The sequence below is a fragment of the Penaeus chinensis genome, chromosome 23 (assembly GCF_019202785.1).
Source record: "Penaeus chinensis breed Huanghai No. 1 chromosome 23, ASM1920278v2, whole genome shotgun sequence".
In the NCBI taxonomy this organism is placed as follows: domain Eukaryota; kingdom Metazoa; phylum Arthropoda; class Malacostraca; order Decapoda; family Penaeidae; genus Penaeus; species Penaeus chinensis.
In genome coordinates, this window is record NC_061841.1 from 3913097 (window position 1) to 3923615 (window position 10519).

Here is a 10519-nt window from a genome sequence, read left to right on the forward strand (position 1 = left end):
AGCGTGGAAGAAATTCTGTCACTTCTCCCAGACAGGACAGAGTATTTACATATATGGTTAAACAAGATCGCTTAAAGTCATCCAAGCAACTGGCTAAGGAATGGAAGAACTATGGAAAAACTATGGTGTCGAGAGTAAGCCTTCTACAGTTAGAAAAAAAGTTTAATGAGATGGGATACCGCGCATGCAAGTCAACTAAGGAGCCAAGACTAACCGTAACCATGAGGAAGAAACGACTGGCTTGGGCAAAGACTCACAAGGACGGAACATCAGAGGTAAACGTCACTAAAATATTTCTTTTGACTATTTCCCTATTTGGTTCAAGCCTAATTTAGTGAAATGTGCATACTTGGGGGAAAAAAATTGAATGTTCCAGTCATCTGGCAACTTTTATTGTTAGTTTTGTTTGCAGGTTTGTTTCTCAGATGAGTCTACGGTAGAAATACTGATGGAGAGACGAAAATTTGTTAGAAGAACCAGCTGAGAGAAGGACCAGCCCGACTGCCAGAGAGAACAAATAAAAATCCCTGCAAGGTGATGGTGTGATCTGTGACCTCTGCCATGGATACTGGAAGATTTGAAATTGTAAAAAATGATCTAAATCAAGTTAGATATCGTGGCATCATTGATAAACGTCTTCTGCCCCGACTTCGTGAGTGGTTCCCAGATAATGATTGCATTTTCATGAATGATGGAACTCCCTGCCACACAGCTAAAAGTGTTAAAACCCATTTGGATAAGCATGGTAGATTGCGTCATTGGCCTGGAAAACAGTCTAGACTAAATTCTTATAGATTTTTTATATTTTTTTATGGAAAGACATGAAAGACAAGATAAGCCAAGAATGCACTACATGTTTAAGCTAACTGAACAACTGATAAAGGTATGATCCCCCCAATCCCTTGCTCGTTGTTGTCATGGGGAGGGGAGAGGGGGGGGGGGAGGGGAGGAGACGGAGACTGGGGCCCAATGTAGGGGATCAGCCCTGCCTTGGACCTTAGCCCTTGCCTCAACAAATTTTGCATGGTCTTTCCTTCTCTCTCTTTCCTTTTCCTTCTCGTCTGCATTCCCTTATTCTGTCCACTTATCCTAAACGTTAATTCATTTTCACTACAACACTTTATATTAATGCTATATGTCCATTGATGTCTGGCACATTTGTTTGTTTTGACCATTAACCATTCTGGAATTTCGCAAACATTGCCTTATTGAACAAACAACAAAACTTTGTTACCTGGGGGCTTTTTCAATCAACAAAACTAATAAAGGTATGACACAGTGAAAATGCCCACCGTTACATTCGAGGCGTGCCAAGTCGTGTTACTGTAAAATGAGATCATGGCAGAGGTCTACAATAATGTACGCGAATCGAAACACACAAGCCGTCCATACAGGGAAAATCAAGACGAACACATCACGATATATATATTCTATAATTCACTAATATAATCAACATAAGATACAAAATCACAAGGGCACACAGAATGTATATATCAAACAAACACAGAGTTAAGATATATCACAGTTACTACACTTCAGCTAGTTACTGGAGTAAGGCACCGATCCTGTCTGCCTCTACAGAAGGATAAGGATAAATCCGATATACGAATAAATCCGATATGCGAAGCTGATGAGGGGAACCCGGCCTGTGTCGTGTAATGTCGACTCGCTAACGTGTGTCAGCTGGTGCTTTACTCGGCTTAGTCCTTACCCGCCGTGGTGCCCAGCCGCAGCAGTAACCTCCAGGCGACAATTGCGACTTCTCGCGCGAACCGCCGACCCCTCGGATGAGAGGCAGAAAAAAATATTCAGCTTCTATTCAAATTGGGTCCTCAGAGTTGGGTCGCCTGTTAGGAGTGCCAGTTTCGTCCTTTTCCGGATTGGCTGGGAGGTCAGGTAGACTCCGCCCCTTGGAGGAACGGAGAGATAATCTCCGCCCCCGGGTCAGGCAGACGGGTATGGACCTAAGGGCGATTTCCCTGCGCAAGGCGTAACCCACGCTTGCCGACGTGTGGCGCTCTGATCCGGGAACCACCTGATATCTGGAAAAGAAGGCGAATGGTAAACTGACACCTGCTATCAGTGAGAGGTCAGGTGCAGACAGATTAGTGTTTCCCATGTGCGCATATGGACAGTTCATTTTACAAGTAGACGCATTACAAATAATATATGTATATATCTTACATACATTCACATATGTATCTCTCTCGCTCTCTCTCTCTCTCTCTCTCTCTCTCTCTCTCTCTCTCTCTCTCTCTCTCTCTCTCTCTCTATATATATATATATATATATATATATATATATGTGTGTGTGTGTGTGTGTGTGTGTGTGTATGTATGTATACATATATGCATATAAACATCTATGTATACGTGTATGTATGGTTTTCAGTCCACATACAAGCACACATTAATAAGCAAAATATCTATCTATCAATCTATGCACACACACACACACACACACACACACACACACACGATTTGATATTCAATATTCAATAGAAACAAAATCAACTTTTGTCATCAATCGACCACTTGCCTCATCGTATTTCTCGTAGGTAGACATTACATATTATTTTATTTCATGCATACATTTTTAAAAATGACAAAATTTATGGGTAGATAGAGTTCGCGTTAAAATTCCCCTTGGCATTTTCATTAGTATTATGTCAAAGTAATTTATGATATTTAGAATACAATAATATCTCTTTGTAATCTTTGCCTTTAGTGATTTTTCTCTTCTCAGATAATTTCAGTATGTACAGTAATAACGCTATTTTTTTTTTTTTTTTTTATATATAAAGATAAACTGATTTACTGTACATGTACATGTATTTTTTTGTTTTTGTTTGTGTAGTCTTTTTTATTTATATTTTTCTTTTAGTTTCTGGTACCATGTTTCACACAGGACGCGCACCTTTCGTTTCGTATTTAACATTTAACTTAAAGAAAATGGAAGGCTTGGTTAAACTATTGTAGTATATAGCAGTTTTTTTGTTTTTTTTTTGTAATAAGTTCCACAGGTTTGATGTAAAGCGCGGGGGATGGGGGGGGGGGGGATATGTATGTTTTTTTCACGTGGGTCAAATAAGGGGAAAAGGTAGACTTCCCCCCTCCCTCCTTCCCTCCCCATTCTCCCTCCCTCCCTCATTTTTTTTTGTCCCTCTCCCTATCCCTCCCTCTTCCCTACCCTCTCCATGGTTTCCTTACTCTCCCCACTCTTATTCCCTCCCTACCTCTCCCTCTCCCTCCGTTCTCTCTTTCACTTTTCCTCTGTCTGTCTCCCCCTCCCCTCTCTCTCTCTCTCCCTCTCTCTCCCTCTGCTCTCCCTCCCTCCCTTTCCATCAATCTCTCTTTTTTAAAGCTCAGTCAATTCAGCACAATTAACTCGATTTATGACGCATTAAATTTGCGAAAAAGACAGCTGGTAGATACCGGCGACAAGTTGATAAAACATTAGCTACAGCATTAGTGAGTTCAGGTTCAGTTTCATTAATCCGCTTTTAAGCTAATCACCAATCATCAACTCATTTTCATTAACACGCCATGCAATAATGAACATGCAGCAATCATCATGCAAATTATGCCTGGCGGAAGATTAGTCCCACTGAACAAACGACAGAGATAGCAATCCTAGTGAGATGGAACTCCGAGTAAAGAAAAAAAACAAAAACAAACTTGAGGGCCTTTACTTTGCTTATTTTATAGTTCCTGACCACAAACATGAATCTACAAAGGAATGAATGAATCACATGCGTCTGTCTCACATCTACTCTCAGATAAAAGTCATTGGATATGTTGCGTAAATAAAAGCTAAGTGCAAATAAAGCGGTATTGTTGCATTTCGAAAACTTAGACCGTGGCGATGAATGGTTGCAAGTTAATCCTGGAAATTATTACCAAGGAATTGCAGAGCATCGTTTTGAATGGTTGTTGAAAATGACTGCTGATGATTCGTGAATTAATAAATATATGAATGATAAATAAATGAATGACATGATTGTAATTGTTTCAAAAGAATGGTTGTAAATAATCCGTGACCAATTTTCAGCATGAAAGGAGGGAAAGCGAGAGAGAAAGAAATAGAGAGAGAGAAAGAAATAGAGAGATAACAAATGAGAAAGAGAGGGAGAGAAAGAAAGAGATAGAGAGAGAACGAGAGAGACACAGAGAGAGAGAGAAAGATTTAGAGAGAGAAGAAGAGAGAGAGATAGGGAAGGGAAAGAGCGGAGAGAGGGAGAAGGAGAGGGAGAGAGAAGGAGAATTTGATCATTAAGTAATCAAAAAAAAAATAAATAAATAAATACTCATCTGCCAAAATAATGATGATAATGATCTCAATAATGATGATAGTTATAGTGGTGCGAATGATACAGATAAAAATGATGAGAATCATAAAATAAGAATAACAAAATAGATAATGATGGTAATATTGATAACAAGATGATAATGACGTCATATGATAATAAAAGTAAAACAACAATGATAATGATCGAAAAGGATAATAATGACAACAATCACAAAACAACAACAAAGAATCCTACTCCAGCCCAACATATCCCAGTCCCCCCCTGCTTCATTTGCATCACCCCCCCCCCCTTCCTTCCCCATTTTCCTTTCTACTTCTCCCTCGATCCCTCAATTCTCTCCCTCCTGACATTTCCCCCTTGATCAAATCGCCCATAAACCTCATTCCTCTTTGTGTTCATCCCAGGCGTACCCTACGGACACCCTTGCAGAATTCTACACCTCTTTCTTTGATCGAATCGCCCTTGTTAAAGCCTCCCTATCTTAGCCCATTTACTCACTCTCTCTACCCTCTGGATAGATCAGTTTTCAGTACCATACTATCCTGAAGTGTTATATTTTCATCCACCGACTCCCCTCTTTAAGCTTTTACACCTTTCTCTAGTGTTATACGACCTCTGATGTTCCGGCGCATTGATTTTGTTTTGTAACCATGAACGAATAGATAGAGAGAGAGAGATAGTTAGATAGATAGATAGATAGATAGATAGATAGAGAGAGAGAGAGAGAGAGACAGAGAGAGAGACGATGAGAGAGAGAGAGAGAGAGAGAGAGAAGAGAGAGAGAGAGAGATGAGAGAGAGAGAGAGAGAGAGAGAGACAGAGAGAGAGAAGAGGAGAGAGAGACAGAGAGAGAGAAGAGAGAGAGAGAGAGAGAGAGATACAGAGAGAGAGAGAGACACAGAGAGAGAGAGAGAGAGATTGAAAGAGAGAGAGAGAGAGAGAGAGAGAGAGAGAGAGAGAGAGAGAGAGAGAGAGAGATTGAAAGAGAGAGAGAGAGAGAGAGAGAGAGAGAGAGAGAGAGAGAGAGAGAGAGAGAGAGGTAAGGATATGAGGAAACGTACCACGGCAGTCACTAGAAACCAGAAGTATTTCATGATGTTTATATCCCCAGAAATAGAACTTAAAACAGGATATGGATGTACTCCAGGCATGATATCGAATTCTCAACTTTATTAAGATATCCAGATCAGATTTACAGCAACACAAATTTCTTTGACTCATTTTCCCTTAACAATACCTCACAGTAAGGCACACTTCCAATAGCTGTTTTTTTTTTTTTCTCTTCCTTTTTGTCACCGACTTGCTTAGTATACATATAGCTAATTCTGTATACATATATCCAAGTCTGCATAGTGTACCAGTAGGGATTTGCTTGCAACTAAACAGCTAGCTACAACCTCAAAGGGGATTGGCATCACCTCGTGTTTAAATAATGTTCTACGCTCGCTTCCGTCCACTATTCTTCAAGCTAAAGTGTTAGAAAAGAGGAAGGGAAAAGACAGGTAGACGGCTTAGGAAACGTCTATCTCCCCGGCGATGTTTTTTTTTTCTTTTCTTTTCTTTTTTTCATTTTCCTTTTTTTTATTCATTTGGACATTTATAATGCAAGTAAGATCTGGACGCCTAGTATGCTTAGACCACTGTATGGACGGCATTGGAAAATTATCTGGTATTGTATCCTGAACAGAACAAACACACACACACACATACATACACACACACACACACACACAAACGCAAACACACACACACACACACACACAAACACACACACACACACACGCACACACACACGCACACGCACACGCAAACACACACAAACACACACAAACACACAATCTATATACATGAAAGTAGAAACACTGCTATAGTACATTTCACAAAACAAAACAAAAACAAAAACCAGCAACTCACCCCCGGTCTCTGAGGTATTCCAACACGTTTTGTGCCATAGTTTTATATCAGATATACATTTTTTTTAGATAACATATATACGTTTTTTTGTTTTTGTTTTTATTATAGTTTTCATTGAAATTTACTGCCTTTAAATCGGTTTATTTACTAATTTTCTCAAAGGAGTGCTTCAAGTTTCGGATAGGGTTGCCAGTTTCGTATTTCTTTTATTTATTTGTTTCTGACTCTATTGTTAGTGAACCGTTACTGTGTATTTATCACAATGAAAAGAGCTACATTAATATACAGAAATTAAAGATTATATCCTTATATATTTGTTAAGACTGCTTTATCAAGTCTTGTTATGCAGGTCCACAAATACCATTAAAAATAATAGGCATGATATAACCTTATATTGTTAGAATATCAACTAACATTGCTGTGTTGACAATCTGCCTTTTTAAAAATTTGTTTGGTACTTAATTGGCTGTGTTGGTGTGTGTTTATCCGATCATGTAAATATTTATTCATTTTCACTTATGTAGACCCACGTATACAAACACACACACGCGCATATAAACAAACACACACGTACAAACATACACACGGACACAAACACACATAGCTCCCCAACCTACAGATATACGCACAATCCCCCCCCACCCCCTCTCATTACCCCCTACCTCACCCCCCCACCCTCCTTACCGCCAACCCACAACACAGACAAAAAAAAAAATAAAAAAAATAATAATAAAAAAAAAAAAAAAACAATCAAGATCTAACAAGGAATTTCGAGAAACGAGAAATAGCTTGGAATCTAACACAAGAATTCCAAGCCAGTGGAAGCAAGCAAACAAGCAAGCAAGCAAGCAAGCGAGCAGCTGGATGTGCCCTGCAAGCTACGGCCAATTCCCGAAGCAAGCATTCCTGGCTGGCGCTGGGCATTGGATGGAATGGGAATGGGAATGGAGGATCTTCTGGAATTCTTATTTTTGGAAGATAGATTTGTTATCATTATTATAGTTATTGTTTTTATTTTTGTTAGTAATAATAATCACCGTCCTCATTATTAGCACCGTCTCTTTACATCATTATCATGATAATTGTTGTTTAAATTACCATCTTCATTATTACTGTCATCATTAGTATTATTATTATCATTGACATTATTATTGTTTACATGATGATGATGATGAGAGATTGTGACATTATCAGTATTTTTTTTTTTTTCAACACTGATCAGTCTACCATTAAACTCATATACCGATATATTTATGATCAATGTTGCACCATTATTTGATATTCTCTCAACAAATGTAAATGAACTCTTTAAACATGGAAGAAAGTGTTTTATTTATCTCATCTCTCTCTCTTTCTTTTTCCTCTCTCTCTCTCTCTCTCTCTTTTTTCTCTCTTTTTCTTTTTCCTCTCTCTCTCTCTCTCTCTCTCTCTCTCTCTCTCTCTCTCTCTCTCTCTCTCTCTCTCTCTCTCTCTCTCTCTCTCTCTCTTTCTCTCTCTCTCTCTCTCTCTCTCTCTTTCTCTCTCTCTCTCTCTAACAATTATGTGAATGTAATAACAATAGCAATAATAAGGATAATGACCATAATAACAATGACAGTAACGCTACTAATGCTGATAAAATAAAATGTAGACACACATAGGCATTACCACGCGAACAACGCGAGGGCAAAGCGGGTGCTACATGAACGGGTGAAACAAACAAGCCGGGACGAGACATCAAAATAGAATAACATTGTGAGGATTCGAGCGGACTCCAGACAATAAATGTGGTCAACAGGACAAGACGCAGGTACAAAAATAGAGGCGCACCAAGACGTTTAAGTGTTGACGCCACGTGGCAGACTAACAGAAGCAAAAAAGAAGTCACGAGTGCGAAAACAATAACTAGTTTGAAGCGATCACTCTATATATTACAACACACCAGTCTGGGAACGAGAAAAGAAAATTTTCTGGCAGGTAGAAAAGTTTAAAGTGATAAATACTATGTTGAAAATTTGCTGGGACACAGGAAAGTCCTGACGCAGGTATTTTTCAAATTAGTGAAAAGATATTATATTATGTTCATGATAACTGTTAAGGGTGTGGCCGGATGGCTTCCCATATCGCGAATAAAAGACGGTTAGTGACAGACAAACGCGGATTAGATTTCGGAGTAGCATCCAGTAGCCATGTCACTTTTGTGGCACATCTGGTAAGCCCGGTTGAAGTGATTTAGGGCCTTATCTTGAGGGAACATAGAGGACGGGAATGTGCTATGGATAATGTGGATTAAGTAGTATTAGGGATTATTTCTTGATTTATGTGTGGCTATATAATGGACCAAGAATTGTATTTGAGTAAGTTAATTTTGGAAGTAAGAATTATATAATGGAATAATTATAGATTTGATTGTCAAGTTGAAGAATGATATAATTGAGTTCATATAGATTTGAATTTTAAGTGTAAGGATATATTAAGTTAATGATTATAGATTTGATTATCAAGTTGAAGAATGATATAATTGAGTTCATATAGATTTGAATTTTAAGTGTAAGGATATATTAAGTTAGATTAGAAAGTAAGGAATTAATGAATTACTTTTAAGAGATCTCGGCTCTACGGAAGTGTGATTTAACAGTGATGAAGATTATTAATTCCCAGTGGAGCGTAAGAATAATTTTGTGTTTGCATAATGTATGTATCATTAAGTTTTTGCTTGATTTAGTTACTGTTTAACGAGATAAATTTAGTATTATGATTGCCTGATTAAGTATAAGATATTTTCTGTCCATTTTTGAAGTGTACTCATTTAAGTTTAAGTTAGTAATTGTATAAGGACATTAACTTAGTATCCTAAATTGCTTGGTATAAGTAGTTCATCTTGCTTAAATATAATTTTCACTATTTTCTGTAATGCAATTTGTTTACTAATATTTTTATGATTTCAATTATTACATGTGGAGAAAGGAATTCTTTTACTTATTGCTTATATCCATTTTAGGCATTGACAATGTTTGCTCTAATTTCATAATTAATAACAGCTTGTTTAAATTGACATTATGTTGTTGCTTGCATGTTAATATTTAGAGTAAAGCGGCAAGCTATTTGTTAAAACTAAAAGATGGATATTCAAGGTGGTAAAATTATTGTATTGGATTATAATGAACTCAGATGTTGTATTATTGGCATATAAATTTATGTGATTGACTTTACATTTTGGCTATATATTATTTTTTTTCAGTTAATAAATAATGTGTAAATTTTCTAAAAAGTTGTGAACTTTTCCTCACATTTATCTTATCTAACTGATGCAAGTTTGAAGAGTTAAATCTGTGAGAGAAATATAATATATAATAGTTGATGAAAAAGACGCAACAACAAAAAATACAAAAAAATCACCTGAAATATCCGAGCACTGTGCACGTTTCCGGAAAAAACCTTTTCCTTCGCTTCATAAAAGTGTTTGAAATCAAAGATGTGTAAAATTGTTCCTTCAACCATAACAGAATAAATCCTGGGGGGGGGGGGGGTAGAATCACCGATGGGGTAAGGGGGGAGGGGGGGTGAGGTCCCTCCAATGCTCCCGTTGTCGTTCATTTTAAAAAAAATTCGGCAAGAGATTTTTTTTTTTTTTTTTTTTTCTGTAAGAGGTCTGTTTCTCTTTATAAAATACATGGGTTTTGGGTAAATATGATTTTTTTGTTCGCGGAAACTGAAGTCAATTTATTAAACCTATAATCATTATCATTATCCTCCTCCTTCTCCTCGTCATCATCATCATCATCACCATCCTCCTCCTTCTCCTCCTCCTCCTCCTCTTCCTCCTCCTCCTCCTCCTCCTCCTCCTCCTCATCATCATCATCATCATCATCATCATCACCATCCTCCTCCTTCTCCTCCTCCTCCTCCTCCTCATCATCATCATCATCATCATCATCATCATCATCATCATCATCATCATCATCATCATCATCATCATCACCATCCTCCTCCTCCTCCTCCTCCTCCTCCTCCTCCTCATCATCATCATCATCATCATCATCATCATCACCATACCAGTCACCATCATTATCATCACACCATCACCATCATATTATTATCCCTATTATCATTATCACCAACAGCATAGAATATTTAAAATCATATTATACAGTGACCGGATTATTTTAATATTACGGAAAAAAAAAAAAAAAAAAAATATGATAAAAAAGTTGCCTAAAAATGTGTAACGAAATATAAATAAAATTTAAGGAGAATTATTATTCTTGTTGTTGTTATTGCTGTTACTTTTAATAATGTCATTATCGTTATTGCCTT